The 11,296-nt window shown below is 40.8% G+C and overlaps 1 protein-coding gene across 8 annotated transcripts in view; it reads left to right on the plus strand.

Moving 5' to 3' along the window:
* The first annotated feature begins 1,781 nt into the window (after positions 1–1,781).
* Positions 1,782–11,296, plus strand: part of MOBP (myelin associated oligodendrocyte basic protein) — a 66,685-nt gene continuing 57,170 nt past the window's right edge. For 6 of the 8 annotated variants that reach the window (XM_032271118.1, XM_032271111.1, XM_032271093.1 and 3 more), the window contains exon 1: positions 1,783–1,930. The gene's annotated coding sequence lies outside the window, so the exon portion shown is untranslated. Of the gene's footprint in view, positions 1,931–11,296 lie in introns of all 8 variants that reach the window. The other 2 variants (XM_032271101.1, XM_032271146.1) reach the window with 2 other exon arrangements.

An 11,296-nucleotide genomic window follows, 5' to 3' on the forward strand; every position in this document is an offset into this window, starting at 1 on the left:
TTTCTACCAGTGCACATGTCTTAACTGATTTAGTGTTCACATGAATTTTTGAGGTAGGGCCTGTGATGATCCCAGTGTCAGGGCCTCCAGAGCCCAAGCTCTCAACGGTCTTACTCCACTCCCCAGCCCTCAGCCACAATCACTACAACACAAGCAAAATACAGGCCTCACAGTGGGAGTGAGTCACCAGCATACGCCTATCACTCATTACACAGAGAAAGAATGTTTAACTAACTACAAAATGAGTGTATGAAGAGCACAGGCACAGTGGCTCACGCCTGTAATTCCAGCACTTTGGGAGGCCGAGGCAGGATGATCACCCGAGGTCAGGAGTTTGAGACCAGGCTGGGCAACATGGCAAAACCCTGGTTCTACTAAAAAATACAAAAATTAGCTGGGCCTGCTGGTGGGTGCCTGTAGTCCCAGCTACTCATGAGGCTGAGGCAGGAGAATTGCTTGAATTTGGGAGGTGGAGGTTGCAGTGAGCCAAGATAACACCACTGTACTCCAGCCTGGGGGACAGAGTGAGATTCTGTCTCAAAACAAAAACAAAAACAAAAACAAATATGTTAGTGTTCAAAGAGATTTATAGTCAATGTTTGTAGTCTCAAGAGATTACCTCTTCAAGGCTTTCTGGCTGATTCTTTACTGAGGTAAGAGCCTAAAGAGAAACTTGGTGGTAATGTTGACATTTATATTCCACTGTCATGCAGGGGCCTCTGGGAATTCAAAAAGCAAGGCTGCTCTTTGTTGGATTGGTTTCAGAAGTAAGCTTTCATCTTTCAAATCATTAGTGGGTAGTTCTGCATATATAAAATAGACAGCAAAAGCAGAGTTTACAGGACCCATGACATTTAACAGAGCACAGAAAGGTGTGGCCCCACATTTTAGGATAATTATAAGAAAATGCCAGTGTCTAAGACTGAAGCCAATAAAATGTTGATTGAATGAGATTCATCATTTGAGGAAACTATTCAACATAAGAGATGACTTATATGTGTTTTTATAAATGTGAATGCATTGGATAATTGTCATAGAACCCTCCAATTTCAATGTTAGTTGCAACTGGACTGGATTAGACTCTTGCTAAATCAAGTGTACAAGGGCATGTGAATGTTAGTTTTGGGGTGTATCTATGGGTATATATGAGTGTTTTAGGGAAGGAAGTGTGTGCATGAGTATCTAATCTACGTGGAGTATAGAAACTCCTGGAATTGTCAGTGTGATTGCAACTGTGTTCATGGCTTATGGGTATGGCGAGTGAGGTGTGGGGTACTGGGTGGGATGGCACGCTGGTGCATAGCATGTTGGTGCGAAGGGTGTGTGGTTTGGTGGGGTGAACTGGTGTGTGGTGTGGTTGGACCTAGCATGGGGCTTAACTGGACTTTAACTGGGAATGTTAATGGAACAGCAAAGCCCAAATCTTGGAATTTCACCCCCTGTAGACCAACAACCTTAATGAATGAACCTTGAGGAGTGAATTTTCATGTGGGGTGTTGGTTCTGTGGGAGGTGGGAGGCTGGAATATGTGAATGTTGGGGGGCTATAGAGTGAAGGCGGGGGATGTGTGTGTATGTGTGGGTGATATGGGTGTAGCTTAGCTTAGCTTTTGTTTCGATTTTCTTTTGCTCTTTGTTTTTGTCTTTGGCCTTTGTTTTGTCTCTGTTTCGCTCTTTGTTGAAACTTTCTTTGGCTTTTGTTTGGTCTTTCTTTAGCCTTTTGTTTAAACTTTGTGTGGCCTTTTTGTAGTCTTTGTGTAGCTTTTGTTTTTAAGTGGATCTTGGCTGAGGACTCATCAAAAACACCTTGTGTAATGAAAAACCCAGATCTATAACCTCTCCCTATATATTCTGGATGCATTGAGGTAGGCTCAAACCCTCAGGGACCTGGTGTAGACGCGGGATCTGTTTCACACAACTGCCATTTGAAGGTAAGAGGATGCCACTGGTTTTTATTCTACTTCATTTTATACTTTCATCTTTAAGTGACTAGTGTACTTTTTTGTATGGGGCTTTCGTTATACTCCAGGGAAAACTTTCTCTAAGAATAGTCAAGACTGGGAGGACGTACAAGGATGGAGAAAACAAGGACAGACGACACCACATTTATTCTGATGTGGGCAGGGGGCCTCATGGAACGTTCCTGCCAATGTTTGGGAATTGTCTAAGCCCAAAGAGAGGCTCTGAGCCCTCACTCAGATTTCCTCAGAGTCAAAGCCCTTACTCAGATTTCCTCCAGGTTCCTGGAGCTAGATGGATGGTGGTACATACCGCTCTTCTTTTTTTTTTTTTTTTTTCTATTTCTTTTTTTATTATTTGTCATGATTTAAAAATGAGTTTTTCTTTTTATCTAGGAAGAACTTTTTTCCTCATATGGTTGGATTTATGTGTGGGGGATATTACAGGAACAACAAAGCCCAAATCTTGGAGCTTCTCTCCCTGTAGACCAACAACTCAAAGCGGAAAGGCGCTAATGCTTTGTCTGATACAGAATATCTTAGAAACAACAGGGAGTTTTCAGTTCTATGGATGACAGAGAAAGGAAAAAACATTATGTGTCCCAGAGGCAAGTAACGCATTCGGCCTACAGTACTAGCGGGAAAATGGGGAAAGGACTTTTTAATGCTCTGTAAATAAATCAGGGAGACAGAGAGCAGGCTGCTGCCAGGTGTGTGGATATGCTGTTCTGTGACTATTTAGAATGGCAGGAGACTTGTTGGTGAGCGTGTTTCAAAAATTATTTCAGATTTTCAGGAAAGTTGCAAACAATACCAAAAATTTCAGGTGCACCCAAATTACCCAAATGTTCCCGTTTTACCATATTTCCTTTATCATTCTTTTTTCTCTCTCTGTATCTATATATCTATATATATGTGTGTGTGTGTATATATATATGTATATATATATATATACACACACATATATATATCTAATTAATTTTAATAAAAATTAAAAAAGTAATATTGAGAAAAGACTATTTTCTAATCTGGAGATATCTAGATTTCATCAATTGTCCAAGGGGCCAATTGAGAACCACCCATGACCTTTACTTGTCCTGTCCCTTTAGCCTCCTTTAATCTGGAACCAAAGCAGAGGCAGCTTTGACCTAGACGGTGTTGAAGAGCATTAAGCCACTTATTTTGCTAAATGTCCCTCAGTATGGGTTTCGTCTGCAGTTTTCTCACAATTGTGCAGTTTTCAAAGGAAGATGCTTGCATTTTACATCCTACATATCCAAATTCATACTTGAATCTGATTATACACTTTTTAAATTCAAGGTCTTGTTTACCTAAGTTACTAGTATTTTAAATGAGTACCTAAAATCTTTGTATACCAAATTACCAAAAATTAAAAATCTAGAGCTTTTACAGATAATTCCCAAGCAATCACCAAAAATGTATAACTGTCGCTCTTGGATTATAAATGGCAATTACAGTGATATGTACATGAACGTATAGGCTGAAAGTGAGGTATTCAATTTGGATTCATTGTGTGTGTTGGATTCATGTCTACTGCTCTCTGAGTATTAGTTTCATGAATGTAATAATTCCTTTCTAAGTGCAACCAGCTGCTAAAAGCAGATACAGCTCAATAGCGTTTCCCTGGGAAGCCACTCCAGGCTGACTGGCGTCCTTTTGCAGGTTGATAGGACTTCTGCACAATGGAGGAGGCGGGCCTCTGGCAACACTGCAAAAAGCCTCCTGATCAAAAGTGTTTCCTACCCGTTCTAGTGCTCACATCTCAGCATTGAACTAAAGACCACACCCATATTGAGGGCAACTAGCAAATAACGGGCCCAAGCTGTTCAAAGTTGTCCCCTTATGGGGACAGGAATCAAAACTCTGAGATCCTTAAGCTATGCCAGGCATTCTCAAAACAAGTCTTCTCAACAAAATCTGTGAGGTAGGGACTATTATTCACATTTTACAGAGAAGAAAACTGAGATCCAGAGACTAGCCTGTGATTACACACAGCCAGTGAATGACAGAGCCCAGTACTCAAGTGTGACATAAGCCTTTTAATTTTTTATGGACAAGATGCATTATTCTTTTTAACTAATACACTTTTACTTTAAGGTTAAAACAATTGAAGTTAAAAAGATGAGCTGAAAATGAACAAAGCAATATTTTAAAATAATTTCTATTAATGACATAAAATTGTTTGTTCTCACTAAAAATATCAGTTGTATTTTTAATGAGAGTAATTGAGTTCAATGTCAAATCTAGTTTTTCCTCCTCTTTGTTAATTTAACAAAAAGATCTTCCTAGTAGTAGGGGCAGAGTTAACTCTGCCTATTAAAAAATTAATTTGGGCTTATATTACTACTTGTATGATCTTAAAATCTTAAGTTATTCATTGGTTTCTCATGAAAGAATAAGATCAGTGAAAGCAGCTAAAAACAAAAAGATATAATCAACAAATTCACTCACCAGTCTCAGTCTGCAGTAATTTTCAGTATACTGAGAGCAAAGGGACAAGTGAAGCCCTCAGATGCCTGTCTAGGGTTCAGGGCAAGGTCTAGCTAACCTGTGCTGAGTGAGGGTGGCAGAATCAATGCAGGCGTTAAATGTTAAATGTAACAATCTCATTGTTTTAGATAACACATATAAAAAGAAAAGTCTTTTTTTTTTTTTTTTTCTTGAGACAGAATCTCCCTCTGTTGCTGGGCTGGAGTGCAGTGGTGCAATCTCGGCTCACTGAAACCTCCACCTCCTGGGTTCAAGAGATTCTCCTATCTCAGCCTCCTGAGTAGCTGGGACTACAGGCACGTGCCACCATGCCTAGCTAATTTTTTGTATTTTTAGTAGAGATGGGGCTTTACCATGTTAGCCAGGATGGTCTCGATCTCCTGACCTCATGATTTGCCCGCCTTGGCCTCCCCAAGTGCTGGGATTACAGGCTTGAGCCACCACACCTGGCAAAAGAAAAGTCTTATACCTCATCTTCCTGACCCTCAGTGAAACATCTTGGGAACTCTCATGGGGTAGGCACATCTGCTTTAAAGGCCACTGGGCTGACCCTTCCACATTAACAATTCAATTACACCAGAATATGATGGGCTGACACCAAACTCCTCTTGGCATTTCAGTCTCTATCAACCCCAAGTCTGGGATATCACCATTGCAAGTCCTTTCCCAGCTCCTCCTCTGGCAGGAGACATGTGTCCTTTCCCAGCTCTTCCTCTGGCACTAGACATGCATCTTTCCCAGCTTCTCCTCTGGCATGCCGGCGTGCCCCTCCTGCACTTGTTTCCATTAAACTCTGCGTTACCTGCTACAGTGACCCAGTGGCAACACCCAGAGAGCTAGTGATTACACGTAGAAGGATTCTAAGCTGTACTGAGATATAGACACCACAGCACTTCCAAGAAGCAGCAGGTGTGTCGAAGCATTGACTCAGCCAGTTCCACTACCTCTGCAAGCATAGAGCAGAGCTCATTTCTCCACATAATGTTTGCACTCAGATGGATGAGGGCTTCTGTGCCTTCAAGTCCAGTGGGTTTTCTATAACTACGATAGAGAAACTTGTGGTGGTTTCCTCAGAATCACCAAGTCTGGTGATTCAAGTCCCTACCCTTGAGAGAGGTGCCTGATAAAGACAGAACTCTCATTTCCCACAAGTTCTCAGTAAGTGGGAGAACTTCTGTTTGGAACTGGCTGGCAGTTTTATCAGTCTGGAGATAGAGGCTTTGACTTCCTTTACTTTGAGACAATTACTAAAATGAATTCCTTAGATTAACAAATACAAAATATCCTTTTTTTTTTTTTTTTTTTTCAGAGAAAATACTGGAGTCATAAAAAATACAAATGCAGGGCAGTTGGTTAACCTATTATATGATCTTTATGGTACAGTGAACATAATGTGGCTTTAATAAGACTGTTCTCTGGATGATATAAACTTTTTTCTCCTAAATATGGAATTAGTTTAGGATTTTGGGGTTCTGTACATAGTGCTATTTAATAATGAAGAACTCAACTACTGGGAAAGCATGGCATTAGCTGTTATGACTGTTTCAGCTGGGCCATGAAAGTCACTCTGTAGTTTGATAAAGTGTTTTCTATTTAAAAGACTACTCAAAGGATATTCCCATGATGGATCATCCCGGAGTGATAAATGAGCATCCCCTTCTCTCACTCAGCCAAAAGAATTGGGGGCCACTGGCCAGGTGCGGTGGCTCATGCCTGTAATCCCAGCACTTTAGGAGGTCGAGGTGGGCAGATCACTTGAGCTCAGGTGTTTAAGACCAGCTTGGGCAACATGGGGAGACCCCCTTCTCCACAAAAAATACAAAAATTAACCAAGTATGGTAGTGTGTGCCCATAGTCCCAGCTACTTGGGAGGCTGAGGCTTAAGGATCATTTGAAACTGTGAGGTCAAGGCTGTACTGAGCCATGTTCTTGCCACTGCACTCCAGCCTGGGTGACAAAGTGGGACTTTGTCTCAAAAAAGAAAAAAGAATAATAACTGGGGGCCGGGACATGGAAGGGTTAGGAGGCCAGAGAGTCTTGTGGATAGGGATTAAGCTGCGTCCCACAACCTGGAAGTCTGCTGGGCTGGACTAGGCCCCAGGATTAGATCCCATCATGTGGGCTCCAGGAGTGACTTCTTATATTGGCTGTGCAGGCCACTCTGGCTTCTGTTGCTTCTGTCACCCTTAAAGCATTAGGTAAATACCTGGTGTCAGCTGTGCTCTGGGTGGGTAAGGAATCTTCCTGTTTTAAGATGTACTTGTCGTGGGGCGTGGTGGCTCATGCCTGTAATCCCAGAGCTTTGGGAAGCCAAGTGGGATGGGTCATGAGGTCAAGAAATCAAGACCATCCTGGCCAGCATGGTAAAACCCTGTCTCTACTAAAAATACAAAAATTAGCTGGGCATTGTGGTGCACACCTGTAGTACCAGCTACTCAGGAGACTGAGGCAGGCGAATCACTTGAACCTGGGAGTTGGAGGTTACAGTGAGCTGAGATCGTGCCACTGCACTCCAGCCTGGTGACAGAGTGAGACTCTGTCTCAAAAAAAAAAAAAAAAAAAAAAAGTACTTGTGATTTTGCTTTTGTTCAGGCATGGTGAAGCCAACCAGATCAGGAGATGGTTGCCACTGAAAAGACAGTGTTTTCTCAACACTCCCAGGAGGAGGGGGCACATGGGGAAGGGCCACCTAGCCACATGGGGAAGCACCAAGGTCTTAGGTCAGGAGTAGGAAAGAGTAAGGGTGAAAAAGCTCAAGTGAGAGCCTTTATTGTGGTTTTTGTTGGGAGAAATGGGCTAGGCAGAGTAAGCAGAAGAGGTATGTTTGAGATTGGCTAGTTTGAATAATTTCATGGGGCTCTGAGGTGTAGGAGCTGTCTGGTATCTGGTCCTGGAGTGATAAGGGCAGAAGAATATTAGTTCAACTTGTAAGAGCTCAATAAAGGAGGTAGTTGGTGAATCTGGGCTCTGCATTGGCTGATTTGCATATAAATGGCAGCTCACAGGGGAGTCATTTGCTATCTCTAGGAATCAGCTGGCCCTGGGAGGGGCTTTGCTGACCCCGAAAGGCAATACAGAAAATATGATCATTTTCCACAGAATATATGTATCAAAACATCACACTGTACCCCGTAAAAGCAAAGGAGAAACAGCACAGGAAGCGCTAAGGTTGTGTAATAAGGGTGCTTGATAGTTAATCCGGACTAAGTGGCTACAAACGTTTTCACGGAGGGAGGCATCTTTGACTTGAAATGTTCTATTCTTGGGTAGTTGTTACACAAGTAAAGTGAGCTGGGGAGAGTGTTTCTGGAAAAAGAAATATTATTAGCAAATGTCCAAGGTAGAAGGAACCACAAGGCATTGAGACAATTGATTACGGCTGAAACACAGAGAGACAGGAGCTACGTATGTTTTTAGCTCTGTTTTTCTTCACTTGGCTGGTTTTCTGAATGCTCCAAACAAGGGAATTGAGAGTTCCTACTCCACTCACTGACACTTGATGGTTTATGTAAGTTATTGTAATAAAAACATGTGGATGGCATTAACTTAAATGAAACAGATTCGAATTACAGTGATGTATTGTTAACAACGAGGATACATTCTCAGAAATGAGACATTAGACAATTTAGTCATTGTGTGAACAACATATAGTGTACTTACACGAACCTAGATGGTACAGGCTACTTAATACAATGGTAAATATTTGTATGTCTAAATATAGAGAAGATACAGTAAAAATACAATATTATAATCTCCTGGGACCGCCGTTGTTTAAATGATCCCTCTTTGACTGAAATGTGGTTATGTGGCATGTGACCATACATGGCCATGACACCTAAAGTATACACAACATCCCCTAAGAAGTCATTTTTCCCTAACTGCTTCTCTGTCTCCATGAAATTTTAATACTACAGATGTTCAGTATGTCTGTTTATGTATTGTATATATGTGTGCTTTGCACATAAAAAAGTGAGAATTCTCACATAGGTCTGAGATTTAAAAAAAATATCCAAAAAATTAGCCAGGTGTAGTGGCACACACCTGTAGTCCCAGCTATTCGGAGGCTGAGGCAGGAGAATCAGTTGAACCCAGGAGACGGAGGTTGCAGTGAGCCAAGATCGCTCCTGGGTGACAGAGTGAGACTCCATCTCAAATAAACAAATAAAAATAAAACAAAATAAAAAGATTAAGGTTTTTTTTTTTTTTTTTACCCCCCTCAAGATCCAGTTTTCATCTCTTGGAGGTGATATTACCCACGTTGCGAATACAGCATGCCCTTTACATGGCTTCCTTTAATGTTAACATCTTCCATAACTGTGTAGCACAACTAATAAAACTAATAAATTAACACTGATACATTATTAATTAACTATAGACTCTATTCACATTTTACAAGTTTTACCGCTAATGTCCTTTTTCTGTCAGGCGCTAATCCAGGATCCTGCATTGCATTTGGTTATCAGGTTTCTTCAGTTTTCCCTAAACTGTGACAGTTCTTCAGTTTTTCCGTGTCTTTCATGACCTTGAGACTTTTGAAAAACACTGGTTGGTTATGTATAGTGCCCTTCGATTTGAATTTTTCTGATGTCTTCTCATGATTAGGTTGAAGTTATATATTATTGAAAAGAATTACATGGAGATGATGTGTAACATATCAGAGAATAAAGGGGAATGACCTGTCTTATTAGTGGTGATGCTAACTTTGATCATTTGGCTACGATGGTGCTTTTCAGATTTCTCCACTTTAAAGTGATTATTGTTTTCTTTTTAATTAGTAGATATTTCTTTGGGAGGGATATTTTCAGATGACGCAAATACTGTGTTTCTCCTTACACTTTCACTTACTAATTTTAGCATCCATTAGTCAATGATGCTTGTAGAAATTATTGTGGTATTCTAATAGTGCTTTTCTGTTTCCTTTATTGTTTCTACATTTATTAATTGGAATGATTCTTTAAGGAAGATTATCTCTTCTACTCCATTTATTTATTCAGTTATCATTTATATCAGTATAAGCCCAACAATATTTATTTTATTCCTTGGTTTATAATTCAATCCTATTTTTATTTACCTTCTTGCTCAAATAACTTTGGTAGGAGCTCTTTCAGATTAGCTCCTATGCCCTTTTCACATGTTGTTATCCTCTTTGAGCATTTTCTGACATCACAATTTGTTCCAGGATTAACTCGTATTTTGTCTGACTCAGCCCGAAACCAATCACCTCCTCCGTGAGCCATGGTTCCTTTTACCGGACAATTTACCAGTCTAGCCTAGGACTCTGAAGGAGTTAAAAAACAAAATTTGGGTATTACTTGTTGTGTCAGTTCATTCTTGCATTGTTATAAAGAAATACCTGACACCGGGTAATTTATAAAGAAAGAAGTTTAGTTGGTTCATGATTCTGTAGGCTGTACAGGAAGCATAGCAGCTTCTGCTTCTGGGGAGGCCTCAGGAAACTTCCAATCATCGAAGAAGGCAAAGGGGAAGTTAGACATTTCAGATGGTGAAAACAGAAAAGGGGGGGTGGGAGAGAGAGACAGAGAGAGAGACACAGAGAGGGAGGGAGGGAGGGAGGAGGTGCTGCACATTTTTAAGCCACCAGATATCAGGAGAACTCACTCACTATGGTGAGGATAGTACCAAGGGGGATGGTGCTAAACCATTCATGAGAAACCATGATCAAATCACCTCCCACCAGGCCCCACCTCCAACACTGGAGATTGCATTTTAACATGAGATTTGGTGGGGACACAGAGCCAAGCCATATCAGGTGTATTCCTTGCTATTGGGGTGTTACCTCTTCTAAAGATTGTGCTCCTTTTACTTGTATTAAAAAAAGGTAGCTGTAAAACAGCCTCAAGCAGGTTCTTCAGGAGGTGTTCCCGAAGAAGACATTGTTGTCATAGGAGATGACAGCTCCACTATTGTCCCTGAAGAACTTCCAGTGGGATGAGAGGTGGAGGTAGAAGACAGTCATATTGACAATCTTGACCCTCTGTAGGCCTAGGCTAATGTGTGTGTTTGTGTCTTAGTTTTTTTTTTTTTTTTTTTTTTTTTTTTTTTTTTTTTTGAGACGGAGTTTCACTCATGTTACCCAGGCTGGAGTGCAATGGCGCGATCTCGGCTCACCGCAACCTCTGCCTCCTGGGTTCAGGCAATTCTCCTGCCTCAGCCTCCTGAGTAGCCGGGATTACAGGCACGCACCACCATGCCCAGCTAATTTTTTGTATTTTTAGTAGAGACGGGGTTTCACCACGTTGACCAGGATGGTCTCGATCTCTTGACCTCGTGATCCACCCGCCTCGGCCTCCCAAAGTGCAGGGATTACAGGCTTGAGCCACCACGCCCGGCCTTGTGTCTTAGTTTTTAACAAAAATGTTTAAAAAGTAAAAAATAAAAATTTTAAAACTAGAAAAAAGCATATAGAATAAGAATATGAAGAGAAAATACTTTTCTACAGCTATAGAATGTGTTTAAGCTAAGTGTTATTAAAAAAGAGTCAAAAAGTTAAGAAAATGTGAGTGCATAAAGTGAAAAGTTACAGTAAGCTAACATTGTTTTTGAAGAAAGAAAAAATAAAAAAAAATAATTCCAGTGTGGCCTAAGTGTACAGCCTTTATAAAGTCTACAGTAGTATTCTGTAATGTCCTAGCCCTTCACATTTACTCACCACTCATTTGCTGATTCACCGAGAGCAACTTTTGGGTCTGTAAGCTCCATTCATGATAAGCGCCCTATATAGCTATACCATTTAAAATCTTTTATACTGCATTTAACTGTTCCTTTTCTTTTTCTTTTTTTTTTTTTTTTTGAGACGGAGTTTCGCTC

Source organism: Sapajus apella, unplaced genomic scaffold (genome assembly GCF_009761245.1).
Source record: "Sapajus apella isolate SASKATOON/1434 unplaced genomic scaffold, GSC_monkey_1.0 scaffold4, whole genome shotgun sequence".
Classification (NCBI taxonomy): domain Eukaryota; kingdom Metazoa; phylum Chordata; class Mammalia; order Primates; family Cebidae; genus Sapajus; species Sapajus apella.